This window comes from Diceros bicornis, chromosome 2, assembly GCF_020826845.1.
Source record: "Diceros bicornis minor isolate mBicDic1 chromosome 2, mDicBic1.mat.cur, whole genome shotgun sequence".
Classification (NCBI taxonomy): domain Eukaryota; kingdom Metazoa; phylum Chordata; class Mammalia; order Perissodactyla; family Rhinocerotidae; genus Diceros; species Diceros bicornis.
In genome coordinates, this window is record NC_080741.1 from 9,112,842 (window position 1) to 9,138,843 (window position 26,002).

Here is a 26,002-nt window from a genome sequence, read left to right on the forward strand (position 1 = left end):
TCATTTCCTGTGCTGTCTGATATAGGAGCCGTTGGCCACATTTAAATTTTTAAATTACTTAAAATTAAATAAAATTAAAAATTTAGTTTCTCACTTGCAGTGGCAACATTCCAAGTACTTAATAGCCATATGTGGCTAGTGGATACCATATAGGACAATCCATGCATGGAACATTTCCATCATCACTGAAAATTTTGTTGAATAACACTGATTCAGACAAATAAATGTCATGATTCATACTTGGTGTAAATGCTTCAGATGATAGGCACTTTGTTCATTTATTTATTTCTTGGCCTAATTATTCAATTAGTTATTTCCACTCTGCTTTATCCCATAAATAATTTAATGCAACACAGATAAAATATGAATAAGCACCTGAAGTAAGTGATGAAAAGACCATGTAATTGAAAAAAAGATAAGAAAATAAAAGATGAAGTTATTAGATAAAATCCATGCCTCCTGTACATTTTCTTCAGGTAAAATAAGAATTTATGATTTCCAGCAGCTACTTCAAGGAGAAGGCAGAAAAAAAATGTTAAAAGATTTGGGAAGCTCCCAAAAGAGAAATTAATAAGTACTTCATGCCCCTAGGAGAAGCACAGTTATTCAAGTCTGAGACCTACCAGATATTTATTTTGTGGTTTCTCATAAAAAGAACATGTATTAAGTAGAAAAAGATGGTCTTACTATCAGCTATATATTAGAATGATGAATTTCATCAAACTATTTCATATAATGTCCTTCCATGGAATCATACCAATGCTCATTTAGGATGATAAATCCCATGGGATAACAAATTAATGGTAGCACTTAGCAAACTGATGGAGGGTCTAAATTCAGAGAACTATTTTAGAATAACTAGTCTTATAGAGCTTCTTTATGTTATTTGATGCACATATGGTTTTGAAAATCTTATTATGGATATGGTTACTCTGCTCAAAAATGAATATTCATATAAATTTGCATACAATCTAGGGGTTTCATATAACTTATACTTATGTGTTGAAAACTCCAAGTGTTTATTACTTAAGTAATGGGGGCCAGTAAGAATTATATGTTGTTTAGGATATATTCCACAAAGATTAATTCACTTAATATTAGGATACATCAATTTATCAATGATCTCAAGATCATGTTCTTTGAAAAGGCCCAGAACATTGCATTCCTATTTGGTTAAAAATGAGGTTACATGCTTTACATGTCAACCAGGAGAGATGCTGTGTTGACCTCTTGTTTTGAAACTTGATGAGATTGAAAATTCTATGTACCTGGACAGAAAATCAGCCACCCTCTCAATATAAACAAGCTGAGGAAGCCATCATGGACTGGGACCTTTGCAAACACTCAACAAATACTCGTTTAGTAGCATCAGTGACATCACTAGCAACCAGTGGTCTGGTTGACAACTAGCGTTTAAAGATAATTGATTGATGGTCCAATGTCAGGCTGGAAGGAGGTGACAGGGCATGCCAAAGAACTCTGATTTGGCCCTGTCTTTTCCAATGGAAAATAATTTCAACACATTCGCAGAGGACACAAATATAGGAGAGATAGTGGCTAAGTGGCTGACAAAATCTGAATTTTTAAAAAATTGTATAAGATAAAAACATTCAAATATGATAATTTGTTAATATTTAATATATATAAAGGTGTTAATATGTATCTAGATATTAAACTTAATTAACTAAATGCATAAGGGAGAACTGTTGTCTTTATAGCAACTCCTGTATGGATTTTGAATGAATGCAAATTCATTATGAGCCATAAATGACATGTGCTGCTACAAAGTCTAATACCATTTTTTGCTATAGTAATAGAAGTCTAATGTAAAGTTCACAGAGGTAGTGAGAAATTACCACTGGGGGTTTGCACTGATATTTTGTTTGGTTCTGAGCAGCACATTTTAAAACAAACACTGACAAGTTATTATGTCTGAAAACATATGCTAAGATTGATGAAAATTCTGTGAACTGTGTTATCAGAGTAGCACTTGAAACAACAATGAGATTGAGATCATAATCAGAACTGCTGGAGGACATTCAATCCGGCAAGCTAGGCATGTGATTTGGGAATGGTGAAATGCAAAGTAAAGACCCGGGGTCAGTCAGGTAAGTAGTCCTCACAGTAGAAGGCCATCATCATAGAGAAGGGCTATTGTCTTCAAGCTAAGGATAGAGGAATGTCAAGAAAAGGCAAGATCCCATTCCTATAGAGATGGGTCTTCAGAATGGGCAGTAGTTTTCTGAGGCAGATCCTCAGGCAAACAAGGACTGTGGAACAAATTGGATATTTAAGACTAGGTCGAAGCCTACAATTTTTAACTGAGGTGCCAAGACAGAGGTAGACTAATACTATCAAAGATAAATACATGAACAACTTAAATTATTTCTAAGTTTAGATAATGATTTATGTCTGTTATACTAATTGACAACTGAACCACAATTCTACCCTCCTGCATCCTCGGCAGAAATTGCTATATATTCATGACATGCTTACTGACTGAAGAGGCACATGGCCTCAATACCACTTTTATTTTTAAAACAGGACTTCAGGTCAACACCACATTCAGAAGAATTAGCAGGCAAGATGAAAGATAGAGACTGGGTAGATTTGTATCAAAGAAGGCTGCAAAGATTGGAAACAAGATAGAGCGTGAACAGGTAGAAAATCCACGTCACATATTCCCATTCTTGAGGGGAGCTTTCACCTGGCATCCATAAAAATGAGAGTCAGAGTAAATATGATGGTTAAGAGCCTGGACTCTGGAACCAGTTTGAATCCTGGCGCCATCAATCACTACCTGTATTAACTTAGCAAGTTCTGCAGCCTCTCTATACCATTGATTATCTGTAAAACAACCCAGGGAACTTGTGAGATGTAATGAGTTTACACATTTGAATCAGTGATAGCAGTACCAAGCACAAAGTAAAAGCTCTAGCAATATCAGCTATTATCATTATAAATGTTTTTAAGTATAATTTTAAAACAGTCTCATGCAAGGCGAGGTAGTGAAGTCTCATAGCTTATGTATGGAGTGAGATTGAGCTGGATTTGAATTCTGGCTCTGCCACATACTAGTGGAGTGATTTTAGCTAATTTAAGCATAGTCTCCTCACTTATAGAGGGGAAATAATCCCACCTACCTCTTAATTTATTGCGAGGTTTAAGCATAACAAACACACACACATCCATACATAAAGAATTTAGAATACAGAATTTGAGACAGAGCGGAATCTTGAAAAATGAAAGGGAGGGGCTGGCCCCATGGCTTAGTGGTTAAGCGCGCGCACTCCGCTACTGGAGACCAGGGTTTGGATCCCGGGCGCGCACCGACGCATCGCTTCTCCGGCCATGCTGAGGCCGCGTCCCACATACAGCAACTAGAAGGATGTGCAACTATGACATACAACTATCTACTGGGGCTATGGGGAAAAAAAGGAGGAGGATTGGCAGTAGATGTTAGCTCAGAGCCGGTCTTCCTCAGCAAAAAGAGGAGGATTAGCACAGATGTTAGCTCAAGGCTGATCTTCCCCACAAAAAAAAAAATAAAAAAATGAAAGGGAGGATCATTGCTGTTAATACGAGTTATGAACTTCAGTCAGCCCACTGTTTCATTGTTACAGAATGAATCAACTATCATATTTGTAAAATAAAGTAAAAATCAAGTTTCATGTGAAATAAACTTCATTTCAAGTTGAATTCTTTGCCACATTTGCGAGGATATAAAATTTCTGACTTTGTCAACAGTAATTTTCACGTACTTTGCATTCCTTTCCAGAAAGAAGAAAGGCAAGTCCAAACAATGGTAACATGAAAAATAGATATATATATTTAGTGACAATCAGCGATAATTGCACTTCAAAATATCCAAACAGCAATTTTAAAGAAATAGCTGTAGGAGGTTTATTATTATTATTTAGGAATATCTCCTCAAACTTATCTAAAATCTTTGGCTTTTTAAAATTTTCCACTGTAATATCCAAAGCTAAAAATAAGTGAATAATGCAAGATCAAAGGAGTGCTTTTAATTGCAATGCTTTGACTTTAATAACTTGAAGCACGGAATTTAATAACCCTGCGCACTGGAGGAGTCTATCAAAATGTCAATGAAATGCCTATTAAAACAGAGATAAACAAAGCACAGATACCACACCATGCGTAGCCTGATCTTGATAAGTGGTAATAAAATTTAACTGGGTGCATTTATATTGAATTTTATCTAAAAATCTCAATGACTTTTAGAAATGTTAATTTAGTCCCAGGTCATTATTTTCAGGATGCTTGGAAAGAATCAGGGTACCTTTTATTCTAAAACAGAAGCTCAGAGCAAAAAAAAAAAATCTGCTTATACATCAAACACATTGGCTGGAAAAAAAATAAAGGCTAGACGTATAAACCCAGAAATTATCAAAGGGAAAAATAGAATTTTGCCTGGAGATTTGTGGAACAGGTCCTGAAATGTACACCAATCTGCTTAGAAGTTTGATATGTTATTTTACTTATAATAGCTATGAAATAATTGAAAAAAAGGTTGTGACTCACGTGAGATATGATCTTGAGGACTGTATAGCCCCTTTGAGACCCTTTGGAACAAAAGTTGGGTGACTTGCATATAAAAAATGCAAGGATTTGCTCCAAAAGTGTTGTGACATAGAGTTTGCTCTATCGTTTTCCTTTTCTGTAACTCTTCCTCCTCTATCTCCAAATACACTCTTCAGAAGTTCTTACCGTCCAACACACTCTCTCCCGTACAAAGTTCCCGGCTGCCCTCAGCATGCACAGCTAGATGGTGATATGCAGGGAATGTGGTGTAAGTAATGGAACCATGACCTGGTTTTCAGAAAACTTGGGTTTTTATCATGCGTTTTTATTATTGTGGGTAACTTTGGGCAAATCTCTTAACTTCAGTTAACTTTGTGAAATAAAGAGCTTGGGTTAAATTTTTTCCGAATTTAGCCCAATTCTTGGTATTTCAATAAGCTGCTATTAATGCACATAAATATGCAAATGCCTACCACACTGACTTAAAGATCATTCAAGAAAAAGTTGCGTGATTTTCAGAGCGTAAAATATTAGTGTGACAAATTTTAACCAGTAAAGAGACAGTTTCTTTTTTATGGAGGAAGAAATATTTTCTTATATTCCTTACGTAAAACACCTACACAATAATTATGTGCGTATCCGTCTCCACTTTTCTATTTATATTAGCCAGGATAGGTTGTTACGCTACTATAGGATTTGGGCCCAGTAGCTTCAGAAAAAGAAGGTTTCTTTCTTAGTTACCCTACATGCCTAGCGTGGGCGGACAGTGGGGTCCTCTGCTCGTTGCTATAACTCACAAAATCAGGATGTTTGCAGGCTTCACTCTAACACATACTTCACGATTCTCTAGTGTGAGAGGAGAGGGCAAGAAAATTGACCACCAAAAATGAAATCCCTGGTTCAGAAGTGACACCCATTTCCTCTACTCACACGTCACTGGCCAGAAATAATCACATGGCTATGTGCAACCTCAGTGGATGGGAAAGTGTATTCTTAACGCTCAATAGTGGCTGAAATCAGCAAGTTGATTATCTACATAAAATGTATCCAATTGTGCATCAATCTAGTCATCTCTCTTTGCACAGCGCATTGCGTTGGATGTCTTTTTCTTTGAATATCTATGGCAATTTTCATAGTATTCTCTAAACCTAGACTCAATCAACACTTGAGAGATTGAAACATCAAAATGCATTACAGGGATCGTTGAACAAAGGAGAGTTTTGAATATGAAGCTGGTGTTTCATTTTGGAAACATCAGAACTTGCCAGCAGAGTAAGGACCCTGGAGTACTATAACTCACATCCATGCCCTAGAATTTCATGCCTATTGAACCAGAACTCAACAATAAAAAGAGATCTAATTGCTCACACTAGAGATGTTTTCTAATTCTTTAAGATCAATCATTCACGAGCTGAGATTTCTTTAAACACAACCTCGGCATGAAAGAGTCCATGGTACTTCCTAAACAGAAGATGCTATATTTCAAAAACAGAGATTGAAATGGGACACTCTCTCCCTCTTCAAAGTTAACTTACAAATAAAATAGAAAGAAAGTTCATACTTCTACTTTGTAATTATATTTCAAATTCATCAGATTAAATCTGAAGAGGTTATTAAAAATTGTGCTTCCTTTTCTCATTTAAATATTATTTTAAGGCAGATATAATGAACAGACATTCATTTTATACAGTATGGCTGAGTCATAGCTACAAAGCAAACCCATGGCCTTGCTACCACAGTTTTAAACACCAGGACATTCAGATGTCATTTATTTTGCCACAATAGCAACCCACACTAAACATGTTACCCTGAGAGAAGAAACTCTCATAATACTTCAGGGGATCTGTAAGGCTTCACAACATAAATTGAAACATTTCAGAAATATAAAGAAAATGTTTAAAAGAGTCATCTCTTGCTTTCAATATTTATTTTAGTTAGGTGAAAAACTCCTAGTTTATAGACATGTTTTGTTATAAAATTTTATTTATAGATCTGTTAGTTGAGATTCTAAACATGTTTTCTCAAAGGTGCAATACAATGTTATGTCTATTAGTTGCTTTCCACAAAATTCCATTTAACCCATGTTGTTTCTGAGCTAAATTACTGATATAGATCCTCTGAATCCTGGATCTAATATAATACTTACCAAAAGATGCATGAGGGAGAAAAGAGAGAAATGGAGTCTCTTAACTATAGAAATAAGAAATGTTTGTTTTTAGCCTCTTCCTACATAATTTCTTCTGCCCCTTTCCAACCTCCATGTACTCCTACCCCCTGCCCCAGCCACTCATGTCATACCCCTGTATCACCTTAGTCTTCCAGAATAGATCATGGTGTTTCAGAATTAGTACATTAAACAGAAATATGAAAGTTAATCCAGATAACTTTCCACATTTCTGCTGATCTTAGATTTTATAGAGATAAAAATATATTGAAAATAATTTGCATTAACATACTTATGACCAATAAATATAACATCTCAACAAAAGGCTTTATAAGCAGTTCTAAAATGAGAATTCCAGGCTATGTTAGAGACAAATTTGTGTTAATAGCTTTACCACACTTGGAGCATTTTTTGGAGTCTGTACTTTCCCTCAGTTCTACTAATTCATCAGAGTTTTTAATAGCTTTATTGCTTCATCTACGTATTAATCTATAGATTCTCTAAAAGCACTATGCATTTCATAGTTATAAATTTATTTTGAGAGTTACATTTATAGCCTATATATAACATAATTTAATAATCTAGAAGTAAAGCATTGTTTTGATGAATACCCCCCAAAATTATAATTAGACGTGTATGGATTCATATAAATTTCAACATTCAATTTATTTTTATGATTTATTTTGTATTCAGATTGACATAGATAATTAAATCAAATGGCAAAATGTTATTTTTTTAAGATTTCATTTTGTATACTCAAGAAACTCTCTAATTAAAATCATTCATACACTTGACAAAAAATAGGAAATTTGAATTTACAAATTGAACCATGCAAAAGATCTAATAGTGTCTACAAATCCATATCATATTTAAATTTTCATAACAGAAGTACCTCAAATTTCCAATAAGTACTAAAATTCTGTGTAGTGTGATATAATGGGGTGACATGTATTGCACCTTTCTGCTGAGCAATAAGCCAGGACATGAGTATGTGTCCAGCACAGGCTCCCAAACAAAATGAGATTAAAAGACAAAAATCTGAGAAAAGATATTAACAACACATATAGACGACAAGGGATTAGTCTTCAAAATTAATAAAGGACTATAAATAAATAAAGGACAATAAAAAAAAATACAAAGAAGTACTATGAACCAATATAGAAAAATCAAATACCATAGGGAATGCTAGATAATTATCTTAGTTTTTACAATAGCCAGGGAACTTCCTTAGACTTTGAACCTTAAAAATGAAATCACTTCGCCCATTACTTTAGTCTACTCCCATTTGGCAAGCATTGTTTTTCCACAAAGGAGAGTTCCCAGGTAGCGTCCTGATCTCTCAGGCCTGAGCGCTGCTCACTGCCTAATGCACTAATGTAGACAGTAAATGTCATGGGTGTAAGATTGAAGAAGCAGGAGTAGGGAGGGAGAGTTTTCACATCCCGAGGCAGGTCTGACATGTGCAAAGGAGCAGGAGGGAAGGAGGGGTGGGTAGGAAGCCTCTCAGACTGTAGCACAGTACTAAGAAAGCACTGGCTAGATCAGCAGGGCATCCTCCAGTCAAAGCCCCTCGTGGCAGGACTCCTGCATCCCACAGAAATGGGTCTCCACAGTGGAGCTGGGAGCTACCCAGGAAAGTGTGGCCTTGGGTGATCATGATGGCAGATCAAAGGAGGTGGCAGGGGTTGCTGTCAGCAGACTGTGCTCCCTGGAGCAGGAAATCTGAAGAGTACATTTTCAAGGTTGCCACAAGCTGTATCATGAGTTAATGATTATCAATAAGCTGAATATGTATCTAAAATAACTACCGGGCCGGCCCCATGGCTTAGCGGTTAGGTGCACGCGCTCCACTGCTGGCGGCCCAGGTTCAGATCCCAGGCGTGCACCGACACACTGCTTCTCCGGCCATGCTGAGGCTGCGTCCCACATACAGCAACTAGAAGGATGTGCAACTATGACATACAACTATCTACTGGGGCTTTGGGGGGAAAAAATAAATAAATAAATAAAATCTTTAAAATAACTACCTGAGCTGTTTTATTCAATTGACTATTAACATACAATTCTTTTATGATGTTTTTGATGAAGGGAAGATATATTCGTTACAGAACTGGATGATTATTTTAAATAAGGAAAATAGAATAAATAAAATAAATCGCAAGTAACATAACAATTCCAAATAAAATTTAAAGTTTCTGACAAATTAGAAAATGAAATATAATCCAGTTAAAATTCAAGGACGTGATATTGCAGAGGGCGGGGCAAGAACTTGCCATAGGATAGACAAGGATTAGTCAGAATTTTAAAATGTCTTTGTGATTTGTCAGAATTATAGCATAATCAGGACCATGGGGAAATTTAAAATGGTATTTAAGGAAGTTTATTCTATGTAGACATATTTCAATGGGTAACAATAAAGATCTTGACTTAATTATAAATCACAAATTATTAAAATATGAAGCAGTAAATCAAGCCTGTTTTCTCCAAGTCAAACTCACAGGAGGATATTTAAGATTCTTGTTCAGCAAACCTTAACAGGAACATTTATTTTTGAGCTTCTGAAGCTTTAGAGATGGAAGGAGGATTAGCAGTTGCCTTAGGCACTCCAGGTTTGTGTGGAAGTGTTCAAGCCTCTTCTCCAACCTATTTTTCCCAGATAAGTTATGTTTCAGCATTAGGAGTCTTTTGAAAACCACCAAAGTCATTTGGAAACAGAATTGGCAATGACTGAATAAATGAATATAATAGGAAAGTAACAAGAAAATGTTACCATAGAAATATAGGCCAAGACACTCTTTACTGCATCCAAAGTCTTTAACTGCCTGAAAACATAGTAAACATACCCTCAAGTACCAAAGTCTTCATCTCTTTAATAATATTTTTTCCCATAAACAGTGGCATCCCAAGGAGGACTTAGGCCATAATTTGGCCAACTATCACAGATTTGGTTCCTGGAAAGCACATTCGGCAACAAAGATTAACACACAGGAAGTTTATGAGGGCATGCTCTTCTTATCAGCATTTATGAAAGAGTAGGGAAATAAAAATGATTGGGCACAGAGAGAAGTTGGGCTTCAATGCATTCTCAACAAAGTTCTTAGCCACAGCCTCAGGAAAGTTGAGTCAATAGGGCACTTCAGAGTTACCCTGTGTTGGGCAAAGGGTCTGCCTTATTATTCCCACAGTGCCAATCATTTATTGGATGTGGGCTGCCTCGGGAAGGGCTCATACCCTTGTGCAAAGCCACTCACTTCAGCCAAGGCTCAACATCATATGTCATCAGGGAAATGCAAATTAAAACAACAATGAGATACAACTATATGTCTATCAGACTGGCCAAAACCCAAAACACAACAACATCAAATGCTGACAAGGATGTGGAGCAACAGGAACTCTCAATCAACTCTGGAGGAAATGCAAATTCATACAGTCACTTTGGAAGACAGTTTGGCAGTTTCTTACAAAACTTTTTTAGTTTTACCATACGATTACTCTTTTATTTTTACCATATGATTCAGCAGTTGAGCTCCTTGCTATGTACGCAAATGAGTTAAAAACTTATGTCCACACAAATACCTACACACAGATGTTTATAGCAGCTTTATTCATAATTGCCAAAACTTGGAAGCAATCAAGATGTCCTTCAGTTGGTAAATGAATAAATAAACTATGGTACATCCAGAGAGTGGAATATTATTCATTGTTAAAAAGAAATGAGTTATCAAGTCATGAAAAAGCATGGAGGAAACTTAAAGGCATATACGTAAGTGAAAGACGTCAATCTGATAAGACTACTGTATGATTCTAACTACACGACATTCTGGAAAAGGCAAAACTATGGAAGGAGTAAAAGGATCAGCGGTTGACAAGAGTTAGGGGGAGGGAGGGATGAACAGGTAGAACACAGAGGATTTTTAGGGCAGTGAAACTATTCATTGTAGTAGAACACTATAATGGAAGATGCATTTCATTATACATATGTCAAAACCCATAAAATGTACAACACCAAGAATGAACCCTAATATAACCTATGGACTTTGGGTGATAATGATGTGTCAGTGTAGTTTCATTGATTGTAACAAATGTGTCATTATGGTGCAGGATGTTGATAGCAGGGGAGGCTGTGTGTATGCAGGGGCAAGGGGTATGTGGAAAATCTCTGCACCTTCTGCTCAATTTTGCTGTGAACATAAAACTACTCTAAAAAATAAAATTTGTTTTAAAAAAAGGAAAAGACACAGAAGCAGATGGAGTATTCTTTAGGTGGAGGTCAGAGGTAGGGGAGGGGGGTCATTCAGGAAGTCCAGCTATTGTCTAGTCAGATCCACACCAGATGATATTTATTTTGGTGAAATGATGTTTTTCTAGGATCTATTTCTCAGATTTATAGTCCGAAACTCAATCTTATCTCTGTCCAGAATTAATGGAATGCTATAAATCATTTATGAGCCTGACATACAGATATCTGTAAATGGATATTTCATGAAGACCAAAATCTTGCATTGATCTGAAGAGGGCATTGTCTACATGTAGGCAAATTGTCCAAGAAGTCAATTTATCCAAACAATTCTTGATGATCATGGATTCAAACAAAAAAAGTGGGATGATTTCTATGCTCTTCCTCACAATGTGAAACACTAAGGCAAAACATGCTCATGTTTGCTGGACAGGATATCTACATACTGTCTGGGCAGGTGCTGGTAGGGCTTTCTTTGGTGATGTCATGTCTTTCATTCTTCTAAGGCTGACCTGCCAGACTTCCAAATGACTCTATGTTGCGGTTCCCACGTTAACATCTGCAATCAATTTACTGTAAAGCATTTTATAAGACTAGACCATTCTGTCTATTCCATTTCTGATCAATTACATGCTGAGATTTTACATTTTATTTGTCTTGGTAAGAATAGTTCACTCCTGAGAGAACTTTGTTACTGCCTGCATGTATCACATATGCTTCTCAACATACCAGATATTTATGCTGTTATACATATGTATGTATGTGTGTATATATATATATATATATATGTATGTGTGTACACACATGCACACACATATACATACCTAGTGGCTTTTAGTTACCTCATCATGGTAATTGATTAGTATGTTCTATGGTAGAATAATAAATGTGGATGAAGCAAGGTAATTTTATTTGGTCATTGTTTTGATTACCGGGTCTGTTCACTAATTCAATGTATTTTTATTGAGCACTTACACAGTGTCCAAAACTGTGCTAGGCCTTAGGGAAAAAACAGTGATCCATGAGTGATGTGATTTCCCATAGAGAGCACTTCCTGGTGAGCTGTTTATCATTAATTCTGTTACAGAAGGATATCAACTGTGTATGACAGTTTCTTCTTCTTTATAAAAACAAGCTAGTTTCACTCAGGCTTTATTAACTATTTTTAATTGATTTTTTAACTATCTAAATAATTTGCCCTGGGGCATCAAGAGCAGGATCCATCTCTTTCAACTTCATTTATTTCAAAGATGAATAATTATATATGTTAGCTTAATTGCTGCTTTAATTTGTGTTATAATTTTAATTTAGTTCTTATAGGTGGAGCAAATTAATTAGTATTTGTGTCAAGAAATGTAGCCTATTCTTTTTCTACTTTATTTGTCAAAACAAAAAGGATTCTAGTCATACTCATAATTGGTCTAATAGACGATTTTCCTGTCACTCTGTCTGTATCTTAACTATTTGTCTGCAACACAACTTATTACTTGGTACTGTGTAAAATATAAGATTTTATGATAAAATTTTAAAATTCAAAATACTATACTATTAGGATCTTTGATCTGAGGACATTGCTTAGCCTTATATAAGTTATGTGAGCTTTAACTAAATCATGGCCATTATTACATGGTCCAAATTGTGTACTTGAAATATTAGCAAGAGACTAAAGAATTATTGGAAAATATTCATGGACTTAAGTCAGCATTTACCATTCAATATATCAGTTGGGACATCACTAAGCAGATTTATGCAATAACAGATTATTTGTCAAATAAATTTAGAAAATCTTGTGTTCACCTAAATTGAACAGATTTCTTTGCTGAACAATTTCTCTGAAATTTTATTATGCTAATGTGCAATTTAAATTTTTTAGACGAGATTTTAATCCATAGCTTTTCTCTATTATTATTATTCTTTTTACCCAAGATGTTAATAAAAGCCATGGGATGCATTTTAGAAGCAAAATTCTTTAAATAAAGCCTGTTAACAATGTAATACATTTAATTTGTTCTGGCTTACATTTACAACACTTTCAAAATTAAAAATCTGACTCCATAATTATATTTAAATAACGGAAGATATAGGTATGAAGTTTGTTTCTAACTTATTGTTCTCATTATTTTGGACACAATCAAGATAAAATTGGGTTTAGCACCAAGGAGAGAATCCATGGTGTTTTATGTATAATCAAGAACCATGAAAAATATCTGGGCTGCCTAAGGTTTGAGAAAAGAAACAAACAAAAAACCAAGTGTGAATAAATCGAAAGAGAGCAGAAGTATAGAAACAAGAAAAGTTAGGAAGGAAATGGTTACAATGAGTATGTGTGGCAAAATCAATGGGAAAGAGGCAAAAGCATATAAAAAATCCTGGATATAATAGATAGTAAATAAATAGAAATGATTGGGGTATGGAGAGACAGGGACTGAATTTTGTCAATGCTGAGAGCTGAGTGCTGCAGGTAAGGTTGGTGATCTAATGCAAACAATTAACTGAACAACTAAATCTTTCTGACCATCCAGGTTTTACAGTGATAATTGTTGCAGGATGTAAAAAGAGCTCCAGTAAAACTTGAATTTCTTTACCATCTCAAAATATATAAAAAAAATTTTAAATTATAATAAATTTCAATAAGATGCAGTAGGCAATCATTTCCTGAAAAATGTTCCCCTTGTTATGGAATTATTGAAATATTTATCAAGTTGGAAGTTATAGTTATTTGCATATATGAGCACGCTTAATTGCATTTGCATATATGTCATTATAATTATTCAACTTGCATATAAATTGAATGATTGGATTATATTATTTGAACACTTCAGAGGAATTGCAAAATTATTGCAGCATTTTGCAAAAAGACACATTTTAACACTCAAATACATGACTAAACGTTCTTTTAAATTTTATTTTATTATGAAATATATCATACACACTAACCTGTGTATTTAGGGAACATTTTGGGTTTAAAAGAAGAATAATAAAATAAACACACAGATTGGAAATTGAAATGTTTCTAGTATTTTTTTTTTGGTGAGGAAGATTGGCCCTGAGCTAACATCTGTTGCCAATCCTCCTCTTTTCGCTGAGGAAGATTGGCTCTCAGCTAACAGCTGTGCCCATCCTCCTCTGTTTTGTACGTGGGATGCCACCCCAGCATGGCTTGATGAGCGGTGTGTCAGTCTGTGCCCAGGATTTGAACCTGCGAACCCTGGGCCACCGAAGCGGAGCGAGCAAAGTTAACCACTATGCCACCAGTCTGGCCCTGTTAACTGTATTTTTGATGAGCTCAGAGTAGCTTTATCCAACTTCATGCCTATTCTTCCCCAAAATGCCAACCACTAACTTGATTTTCTTATCCATTATAATTGTAAAAGAATTACACAGAGAGGAAAGTGAATAGAACAAAAATGTAAATCTCAATAATTTATCACAAAGCAAAACCCATGTCACCTCCAACCAAGAAAAGAAAATATTATGAGCACCATCAAAGCCCATCTTGCAGTGGGGGGTGTGGTGGCTACTCAATCATTGCACCCCACCACCACCACCACCACCAAAGTTAACAGCATGCTGACATTTATGGTAATGATGTCCACGCATTTCACTAGAGTTTTACCATCTCAACAGGCATCCGTTAAGACTTTTGTTCAGTTTTGGTGACTTTTGAACTTCATCTAAATGGAATCAACATAATATATGCTCTTTTGGGCCTGGATTTTTTGGTTCAATATTATCCTCCTTAAACTGATCCCTATTATTGTGTGTAGCTGTATTTCGTTCATTGCAGTAGAGAATGCCCCTGTATCATTGTATCACACTGTATCCATTCTAAGTGTACATTTGGAATGTTACAAGTTTTGGGTTATTACTAAGTGACTCAGATATGGCTATTCTTGTACAAATTACTTAGTGTACATAGGTAATTGTTTTTTTGTCTATATCTAGGTGTGAAGTTGCAAGGTCACATCGCATATGTATCAGTATTAGTAGATAGTAGAAATCTGCTTTTGAAATTAGTTGCACAAATTATCTGTAACCAGGGAAAAGAGCCATCAGGAGCATGAGATTTCCTACCCACATCCTCACTAACACATTGTGTTTTCAAATTATTTTTAAATTTAATAAACCTTGTGGTAATATGGTAATATGTCAAGTTTTAAATTATATTTTTCACTTAAAATTTTTTTACTGTGGTTTATTTAAAGTGAAAATTTTAAATGTCCTATGCAACAAATAAGTATACAGCTCAATAAATTTTCACAAACTAACACACCTATGAAAACAAAAGTCTGATCACGGAACAGAATATTACCAACATTCCAAAAGCAGTCTGTATCCCTTCCAGTCATTTCCACCCGTAACAGTTATATGGATATCTAACTCTGCAGGTTAATTTTGCCTGAAGGCACCCATGTTTCACTTCTCCCTGTATCCATGCTTTTACCTGGTAATTTTTTAGTGCCCTTCAACTCTAACTCTGGCTCGGCTATGAGACCACTATGGGATGGTACCAAAAATGATTTAAGCAGAGACTTGAATGCACTTGCCTGACTGTGCTTACCTTTGTTTTTGCTCTCAGCCATTGACATGAGAATCATCCACAGGTTAACCTGCAAGAGAATGAGAGACACATGAAGGGCAGAGTCACTCAGTGTTCTCAGCTGAGGCCTTCTATTTCACTGATATCTGGCCTCACTTTGTTACTTCCTTTTTTCTACTATTTTTGAGTTTCATTTGTCTTCTTTTTCAAGGTTCTCGAAGTGGATGCTTACATCAATGTTTTTCAGACATTCTTCTTCACTAATGTATGCACTTTAGGGAACAAATCTTTCTCTAAATACTGCTGAGGTGCATCCCTCAAGTGTTGACATATCATAACTTAATATTAATTAACTCAAAATGGGTTTTCATTCCCCTTGTGACATTTTTCTTTACCCATAAGTTATTTAGAAACGTATTCCTTAATTTCCCATCAGTTAGGAGCTTTCTATTTGTCATTTTATTATTGATTCTACTTTATTCCACTCTAGTCAAAGAAAATACTTTGGATAATTTAAGTTTAATGGAATTAAGATGAGGTTTATTTTATGACTGTCTATACAGGACAATTTTTTTTAAGCTTTGCATTTATCTGAAAAAAATCTTATATTCTATCATTGTTCAATACAATGTTTTATAATTTCTAGTAGATTGCTTTATTAAGTGATATTTTTCATAAAATCTGTCTATTCCATTTAATTTTTTTCTGCTTGTCATTTATTGAATGAAATATACTGTTTCTTCCTATGATTATTGATCTTTTTATTTTACTTTTCAGTTCAGTAAATTTTTACTTAACTTATTTTGAATGTATGTTATTGTATGCATACATAGTTAAAACTGTGATATTATCCCAGTAAATTGATCTTATTTCATTGACATTAATTCAAATGTTCTTTTATGTGTCTCTATTAACTATTTTTGCCTTAAACTTTATCATTAGCATAGTTACACCAGATGGGTTTGTTTTATCTACATTTTCTACATTTTTGAATCCATTTTGTGTCTACTGTACTGTTAAATTTTTTAATTGGGGAATGTACATTTAATGAAATCATAGGCATATGGTGGAATTTCACATTCCTTTTTTTTTTTTTTTTTTTTGTGAGAAAGATCAGCCCTGAGCTAACATCCATGCCAATCCTCCTCTTTTTGCTGAGGAAGACTGGCCCTGGGCTAACATCTGTGCCATCTTCCTCTACTTTATATGGGATGCCGCCACAGCATGGCCTGACAAGTCGCGCATCAGTGCACGCCCAGGATCCGAACCCAGGCCACCAGCAGCAGAGCACTCACACTTAACTGCTATGCCATGAGGGCAGTCCCTGGAATTTCACATTTCTGAATCCAAGAATTAAGATATAGTCTTCTGTCTTCCTGGTGAATGAAATGAGTGAACATAATAGAGGTTTTTTCAGATGGAAGCACCAAATTTCCAGTTAAGATATTACAGAGCTCTCTTCCCCTGGCACACCCATCACAGAAGTGCGGAGTTAGAGCCTCCATAAGCCTCGATCTTTAGGGGAGGACGATGTAGCGCAGAACCTCCAACCCAACAAGCCATGAGGGACAGGTACCATGAGCAGGAAGTGAATATTTCTTCTTTTAAATCCCTCAGATTTTGAGTAATTTGAGCCTGCCTACTTTTAGTCATACAGAAAGTTTTTAATTATGGATTCAGTTATAGAATTATTCGTATTTTCTTTTTTATCTTATGTCAGTTTTTGTTGTTTTATTTTTCTAGAGTCTTTCCCTTTTATTTTTAAAAAAATTTTGGCACAAAACTATTTAGAATATACTCTCATGATTTTTGTAATATTATCTGCAGTGATGACCCGTTTGTATTCATGACAATGTTTCTATGTTTTCTCTTTTTTTCTAATTGATCAGTCTTGCAAGGTATTGTCCAAGTTAATTCTCTCTGTAGCTTGTGATATACATCATTAATTTCTGCTGTTATATTTAATATTTCCTTCCATTTACATTCTCTGGGTTTAGACTTTTTCTTTGATAACTTCTTGAAGTAACTCATTGATTTTACAGCCTTTCTCTTTTTCTAATATGTGCCTTTATAATGGTATATTTTCTTTGAAATGATCTTATCTGTGTGCTGGATATGGATATTTTCATTATTCTTCAGTCCGATATATTTTCTAATTTCAATATAGATTTCCTTTCTGATGCATATTTGTAGAAGTATTTATCTTGATATCTAAATTTCTAAACATGAAGGTGCTTTTTATTCTTGTTATTGTTTTCCTACTAGATTTCACTGTGATCAGAGGACATAATATAGACGATTTCAATCCTTTGAGATTTGGAATCTCCCGTGAGAAATCACAGCTCAAAGTATGCTCTTGTGGGATTTTATGCCTAAATTCGTGCTACTTTTGAGGTCTAAGACACCCTGAATGGAGAATTTGATTTAAACTGGCTCGACGTTGGTAGTGCCCCTGCACATCTGGCATAAACAGATGTGGATCCTCTCTGGTGATAAAGTAGTCCCAATGAAAATATTTCAAGGAAAATGAGCAGACAACAGGCAACCTAACAAATTATTTGGAAAAACTAGGTACCTGGGTTAAGACACAGCAGCAGAAATAATAAAAAGCAGAAACAGACCCTCTAAGACATCATATTCTATAATTTTCAGATGCGCAATATCAAATAACTGTGTTGATGTATTCAAAGCAATGAACAAAAACTTTAAAAAATAGGACAAAAGAGTATAAATAAATGTGAAGTCTTTAAAAAAATTTTAGAATAACCAAAGCTGAACAAAATTTAATAAACTGTAATATAGACCTCAGTAAATTCATTCATAACCCAGTTCAGAGAGACAAATAGAAAAGGAGAGGATAGAGGACATGAAGGATAGCGTGGGAAGATCTAAAGTACGTCTACTTACATCTAGAGAGATAAAATAGAATATAGAAGGGGCAACGTGTGAAGATTTAATAAAAACAATAAGCATTAAATCAAATTTGTGGCTAAACCAGGCTCAAATTAAAAAAATATTGGACAATATAAATAAGGGTTGATTAGAATTCCTCATACGGAGCAGGGGAAGACTATAGAATGTATGATAAAATAGCTAGAGTTCTACTAAAAGTTTAGACAGAGAGTATATTACATTCAAACAACCAGAAGGCAGAGAAAAGCCAGTTTATTTAACACAGAAAGAAAAGACATGACTAGCGCTCAAGAAGTGACTAACCATCAAGAAATGTGATCAGCATATGAAAATACCCCACAAGGAAAGTCTCAGGATTAGATAAGTTTACCAGTGTGCTCCAACAAATACCCTATAAAGTCTTCCAAATATTAAATTTAAAAAAGAGAGAGAAGTCCTCAAAACCATTAGATGAGGCTTGCATGACCGTGGTACCAAAACTCAGACAACCCCAATGACACAACTGAGTACAGATCTAAAAATAATGAATCAATTATTGGCAAATCAAACTTGAAATTATTTATTAACTGCTGTGTTATGATTAACTTAAATCTCAAATTTGGAAGTATGGGTAATGTCAAAAAACCTAACAGTGTAATTCAATTTATTAATTATCTGAAGGGGAAAAATCATACGAGTATCTAATAGCTGAAGGAAAAGTTTTTATAAGGATTAAAATCTTTTGATTATATTAATTAAAAAGAAAACACTTCTCAGAGTATAATAGAAGAAACTTCCTTAACTTAGTAGTGATTGTATGCCAAAATCCTAAAGCAAATATAATTATTGAAGAAACTTTAGGTGATTGTCTTTTGAAACTGAATAAGAAAGGATGACCACTATTACCCTACTATTTAACAGAGTCCTGGCATACCTGGCAAATAGATGCAAGAAACAAAAATAAAAAAGGTGTAATCATTATAATTTAAGAAATAAGGCTATCATTATTTAATATAATTACTAATGTGGAGAAAAACAAAAAAATAACAAATTATTTGATATCATACAAAGTTGTCAATTACAAACATTTCTGTATATCAATGATATCTATCTAGATAATGTAATAAAACATAAGATATCATTAACATACGAGCAAAACTTAAGAAAGTGTTTAGACATGAACTAACATCACGTTAAGTCCACTCTGGAATGAAAAAAAAGAAGAATTTTAAAGACTAATTAAAAGACAAAGTCATTTATCTAAATTAAAATAATAATATTCTATACTCTTTGATAGGGTATTTTAGAATTATAAAGATAAAATTAGCCAATAAAGTATTTTTTTATGAGTCCATTCATACAATTTAGAATGGCTAAAACAAAGAGGAAAAAGAAAGAAAGATTAACAATACCAAGTATTGCTGAGAATGTAGAACATATGGAATCCTCATAAACTCTTATAAAGCTATAATATATTTACCCTATTACCCAGAAATTTTACTCCTATGTATTTAACCAAGAAAATACTTGAATAAGAATGTTTTTAATATTCTTTCTCCATAATAGCCCCAAACTGAAACAACCCAAATATCTTTTAAAAGGAAAGTGGATGAACAAACGTTTATGTATTTTTACAATAAAATATTACTCTGCTTTAGAAAGGAACACACTGTTGATAAGCGTAATGACATGCGTGAATCTCAAGAGCTCTATGTGGACACAAATTAAGTGCATACTTCTTTAAATGAAATATTAGGACATGCAAACTAATCAATGCCGTTAGAAATCAGAACAGCAGTTGCCTGTTTGCCTCTGGGAGGGACCGGCTAGCTCACCAAGACTGACTGAGAAAGGACACAGATGAATCTTTTGTATTGATGGAAATATTTTATATTTTGATAGAGGAATATTTACAAGGGTATATGCATTTGTCAAAACCCACTGAACTGTACACTTAAGAATTTTCCATTTCACTCTTTTAAATTATACCTTAATTCAAAAATACATGCATTTAAAACGTTATAGGAACATACACAAATAAAGGCATACATTAAACTCGTTAGAATGGTTTACTATGGACATTCAGTGGAAAGGAAATGGAGAATAAAGAGAAAATTAATGGAAGGAAGGAAAGAAAAAGAAAAACGAGAGAAGGTACAGAATAGTAACAGTGATGATAATATGTTATTTAATGAATATGATTCTGAAACCTAAAATACCTAACGTCCCAAAAAAGAAATGAAAAAGAAAAAGATGTTTTCTGGGAGTTAATATTTCGTGAATATTTTCACATATCCTCAAGGCCAGGGCTTTCTGATCAAAATTACTGGCAAGTGGTGTTAAAGGATGATTGAATGATAATCATATCTTGAAAGTTGGAGATGGTGAATTTCTCAGGAGAGATTTTCAGATTCATCACCTCTAGAGCCATTTACATTCCAAAAGGTAATGGACTTAGAAAACTAGATATTTTGTTGTTGTCATTGTTTTTCATTAGAACAATAAAGTCTCTCTGCTTCTCTAGGAAGGTGGACGGGCAGCTGTGCAAGCTGCTCAATACAAGCTTTGGGATTCATAATTCTGAGATTCCTCTCCTGTAGTACAGATCTCCCGGGACGTGTAGAGTAACAGCTGTCATTTTGACACTAGAAATGAGACATGGAAAACTAATGCCAAGATATTCTGAAAGTAAATAAACAAATAAGTGTGTGTGTGCGTATTCATCATATATTAGGAAAGTCGGAAAGCAAATTACGTAAGTATTAGAAAAAAGAGCAGAACGACATTAAAAAGTGGATGAATTTTCCCCCTAAACAAACTATAGTTGTGGACCAGCAGCGTCTGCATCACCTGGGAGCTTATTAAAAATGCAGAATCACAGGTTACTCTCTGGACACTGAAGCCATATCTGCAGGATATCCATGTTATTTGTATGTACACTAAAGTCTGAGAGGCATAAAATTAGAGAAGAAACTAGACCCAGGTGAAAAATATTAAAGTAAAAAAAATAGATACAACCAACAAACTAAATTGGAGGAAAATTGTATCCCATGGGTATTTAATGCAAAATGAGAGATCTCAGAAAGCAAACTGGAATTAATGCTTTAAGAGAAATTCAGATCAAGGATCGTATTGAAAGTTGCCCCCTGAAAGCTGGAGATAAAGAGTTGATAATAAGACTAATGTGGAATCCTTCTCTTGATGAATAGAGCCACATGGTACCTGCAGGTATTAGAGATTCAACTAGAAAAGTCTAATAAAATACATCAGGAATTCATCATTTTTAAGTAGACTCAGTGACTACAGGATGAAAAGTGGTGTTGACATTTCCTTTGAGAGAGCAGGTGTATAAAGTTTTATGGTATTTGTAATTTTAAAAAAGTACTTCATAAAGTACTTAGCTATTGTACTTTAGCTATAGCTAGTGTACAAGCTAAAGTACTTCACTTGATAAAGCATTAGTGAGATACACTAATGGAGTACCAGGCAGGATTATAATTAGTTGACTTCAGACTTGCTTAGTTACTGGACTGATGTCTGGAAGATATGCTCTCAATGGAGGTCAAAGTGGGTGATATTTGTTCAAAAAGTTGATGCTTTAAAGAGCCATAATTAACTTAGCTCTTATCTTTCATTGCAGTGTATGCCACAAAACAAAATATAGAGTAATATATTAAGAAACTAAATGTGTGATGAAGAATAAAAGCATTCAGAAATTTAGGTTTTATGAAGGTGCTCAATAATAAAATATTTTATAATAAAAATAGAAACATAGACGACATTGTCATCATCATCATCATCATCATTAACCCCAGGATGCACATTTAGCAGGATTCTCCCTGGTACACACTTGTCTACCTTCCATGAAATAAAGTATCACATCAGGACTCTCCTCACGTGCACTCTTTCCCCCCAGCTCTGTATCCCCAGCTCTATCAGTTTCCTGTGGCTGCCGTGACAAGCTATCACAAACTTGGTGACTTAAAACAACAGGAGTTTATTCTCTCACCATTCTGGAGCCCAGAATTCCAAAATCAAGGTCTCAGCAGGGCTGCATTCCCTCTGGAGGCTCTAGCAAGGAGCCCTCCCTCTCCTCTTCCACCTTCCGATGGCTGTCGGCGTTCCTTGGCTTCCCTGGCTTGTAGTCGCACTACTCCACTCTGTCTCCGTCTTCGCATTGCCTTCTCTGTGTGTCTTCTCCTTTTCTGTCTTGTACAAGGACACTTGTCATTGGATTTAAGGCACACCTGGCTAATCCAGGATGATCTCAAGATCTTTAATTACATTTGCAAAGACCTTTTTTCAAAAAAAGGTAACATTCACAGGTTCTGGGGATTAGGACATGGACGTATCTTTTTGGAGACCTCCATTTAATCCATTACACCACCTTTCTTCCATGCATTGAATTCTATATAGGGATGGAGAAGTACAGGGAGTTAGGAAAACCTTAAAATAAAATAGAAAGTGCCTTTCTTTTATCTATTAACTCAGCATCAGTAGACATACAATGAAGGATGAACCAATAAATCATCTCAAAATATTACTACATAATATACCATTTACAATTAATCTGTGTCCTTCTATGCAGTCCCCATACCCATCAGTTTACTGATCTTCCAGACTGGCAGGGCTTCTCTGATTCATGAGACAGAGTGTCAGGAGAGCATGATTTTTTTGAAAATTAACTGTCAACTATAAATTAGGAAAAATTGCTCCCAGATTCTTAAAAGACATTGTCTATGACTCTGAGTTTTGAGTTGTGAGTTTTTATCTTTGATACTTCCTTCATTGGTACTTTAGTGGAAAATTACAAGCCACACCAGGAGCTGTCAGCTAAAAGCTGCTTTAAATGAGATAACTGAATCAAACTTTCATAACTAGAAAAATGGGTGATTTTTATTTATTATTATTGCTTTCTTTTATATCGTTAGTAATTTTGGATAACGAATGCATTATTGATGAATTCAGAAAAAGTAATAATTAACAATGAAAAGAAACCAGAAAAATTTAAGCAACTCTTCGAGGTTAGTTTCTCTGCCTTTTTATAAGTTTAAATGCAAAATTTAAATTATTCTAGCTTTTTTTTTCCTACAGGAGATCGTAAATATATAATAGTGTTATTTCATTAAGCAATTTTCCTAGAAACCATGAATTATATCTAAATATAAATGCATCAACAGTGCAAGAGTTTGATTCAATTATCATTAAACATTTGTCTACTTTCCAGTACAGCCTGTGTAATTTCTTTGCCGTGAAGTACAATGCTTAACAAAGTAAAACAGACCACATTTTTCTTTTCTTTTCTAATTTGGAAATATACATGGTTAATGTCCCTGGGTTTTGAATACATTCATCTTGTTCTAATGCTTTCTCTAGGTCATAAAGTTGATTAAGATAGATCATACTATCAAAAGAAAGCAGGCATATAGTCATGCAGAATTGAATACTGCCCATCTTTAATGCTTTGATACCATTTTATATCTACATCTTTATTAATATTTTAGACATATTATACTGAAAATGCAATTGCATATCCCAATATATCAAGTTTATGATCAGCCCAGCTCTATCAAACTGTTTCTATGGTTGATGGTATTAGATATTCATTCTGTGTTTCCAAACTGCCTAAGAAAGGACTATTAAGTAAATAATATAGTTTTCCAAAATTATTTTTGTGCACATTTAGAGCATAATCTGAAATCGTTCTTTGAGACTTTACTTATTATATTGCTCACGGCTGCCATGGGAGTGTTTCTGATAGCTATTATGCCACCATAAAAATATAAAGAGAATTTGACTCAAACTGCATACAAATGAATTAAGCTACCTGATTTATTTCCACAGAAGAAAAAAGAAAAAGTAGTTTAGGTTGTAGTGTCTCACTACTGACAATACACACCAACAAAGTCTTAATATATCGTGAGTAAATAAGAGAAGAAAATGACGTTTCCACAAAATGCATGGCTTCAGAGACGCCAAAAGCAGATCCAAGCACACAAGGAGATTCCTGAGAAAGTGCAGAGGGTACCATAAATTCGATCCTCATTGTTCCCCATAGCACACATCACCACAGTTTGACATTCCCAGTTCTGCTGCCTCATCACCACTGACTGGGAAGCCAGGTCTCTCTGGCCATCAATGGATCCCTGGGAGCAAGTTAGGTACTTTGAGTTTCTAATATTATACAATTCAAGAAATGAAACTCTCAGGTCATTAAACAGCCAGTGCATCCCTGAGCAGTCTCAAACTTACTCCCCAAAGAGTCTTTGATGTTCTGGAAAAGTCTAGCCTAATATTCATCAAATACCATGAACTATCTTAACTTTTGCTATGTGTCATAAAGACTTCATTAAAGGATATTAATACTGCCTTTGCTGTCACCAAGCTTTAAGCAATGAAATGGCTTTATGAGTACATACCTTTCTATTCCAAAATCTCAGCCCCTCTTCTGCTTCTCCCTCGTTATGTCACCTCTGCACTTCCAAGTTGTCCATATCATTGTGCAAGGTTGATCAGGCTGTGCCTTTACAAGATCACACTGTAGATGGGCCTCTGAGAGCTAAAGTCAATCTGAGAAGCTTAGTATGGGATTACAACAGCCTGGAATAAATGCATGTGTTATATATGCCAAAAACATATGCATATCAAAAGAATTTCTGACTGTATATATTAATATATATTATTAATAATATATGTGTTATTTTAAAATTTTGCGTCTACATTATGAAAACATGCTTATAATGTTAATCTTTACTGAATATATGGTCCCATGTCACTCAATAATATCAAGTGATTTTTTTTTTTTTTTTTTTTGGTGAGGAAGATTGGACCTGAGCTAACATCCATGCCCATTGTCCTCTATTTTATACGTGGGATGCTTGCCACAGCATGGCGTGATAAGTGGTGTGTATGTCTGTGCCCAGGATCTGAACTTGTGAACCCCGGGCCACTGAAGCGGAGCACAAAAACTTAACCACTACACCACCAGGCTGGCCCCTTGACTGATTTTTTTTGATAAATGAATAAAATATTGCATACCAAATATGTGTTTCAACATACGGTAAATTCTGACGGAAATGTAAAGGAAGTCATGAAAATTTGTCCTCCCCTCAAGAAGCTGGAGAATGCATTTTAGAAGTGGTCTTGGCCTCCTATTTCACTGGAATTGGCTTAAAATATCACCAAGCTTCCTGTTTTACAGCTAATTATTACATTTAAAAGAGAGGGCACACACAGGCTAAGTCACTGTTTTAGTCTGAGTAAGAAAACTGTTTGGAGGGGTCCCCTTAATATCCCAGTGGCGTAACAACCACAGTTTGATGTGATGGATGGCAGCCTCTGCTCCATCGTCTTCTGGGGCCCCTGGTCCTTCTGTCTTGAGCTTTTCACCTTCCTTTAGCTCTTTGCAATCCTTTGCCTCTTCTCATGGTGACGCAGGCTAAATGTTTGATTACTGTCCTTGACATCTCTCTGGTTTTTATTTCCCTCATTCATCTGTTGTTTTCTTTTTATGGGAACCATTCAAAGACAATCTGCACGTTTTGACCCTCTCAAGCCTTCTTACCTCAACAGCAGTTCATTTCATAATAATCGTGAAATTTTTATTTTAAATATGAAATTATATTTT

At 34.9% G+C, this 26,002-nt stretch overlaps 1 long non-coding RNA gene across 2 annotated transcripts in view; it reads right to left on the reverse strand.

Moving 5' to 3' along the window:
• LOC131412023 (uncharacterized) overlaps positions 1 to 26,002 on the reverse strand; it is a 77,126-nt gene that overhangs the window by 21,522 nt on the left and 29,602 nt on the right. For both annotated transcript variants that reach the window (XR_009221690.1, XR_009221691.1), the window contains exons 2-4: positions 24,795 to 24,934; positions 22,385 to 22,783; positions 15,505 to 15,553 (exon numbers count right to left, since the gene is read on the reverse strand). This is a non-coding gene — a long non-coding RNA (uncharacterized LOC131412023). The remainder of the gene's footprint in view (positions 1 to 15,504; positions 15,554 to 22,384; positions 22,784 to 24,794; positions 24,935 to 26,002) is intronic.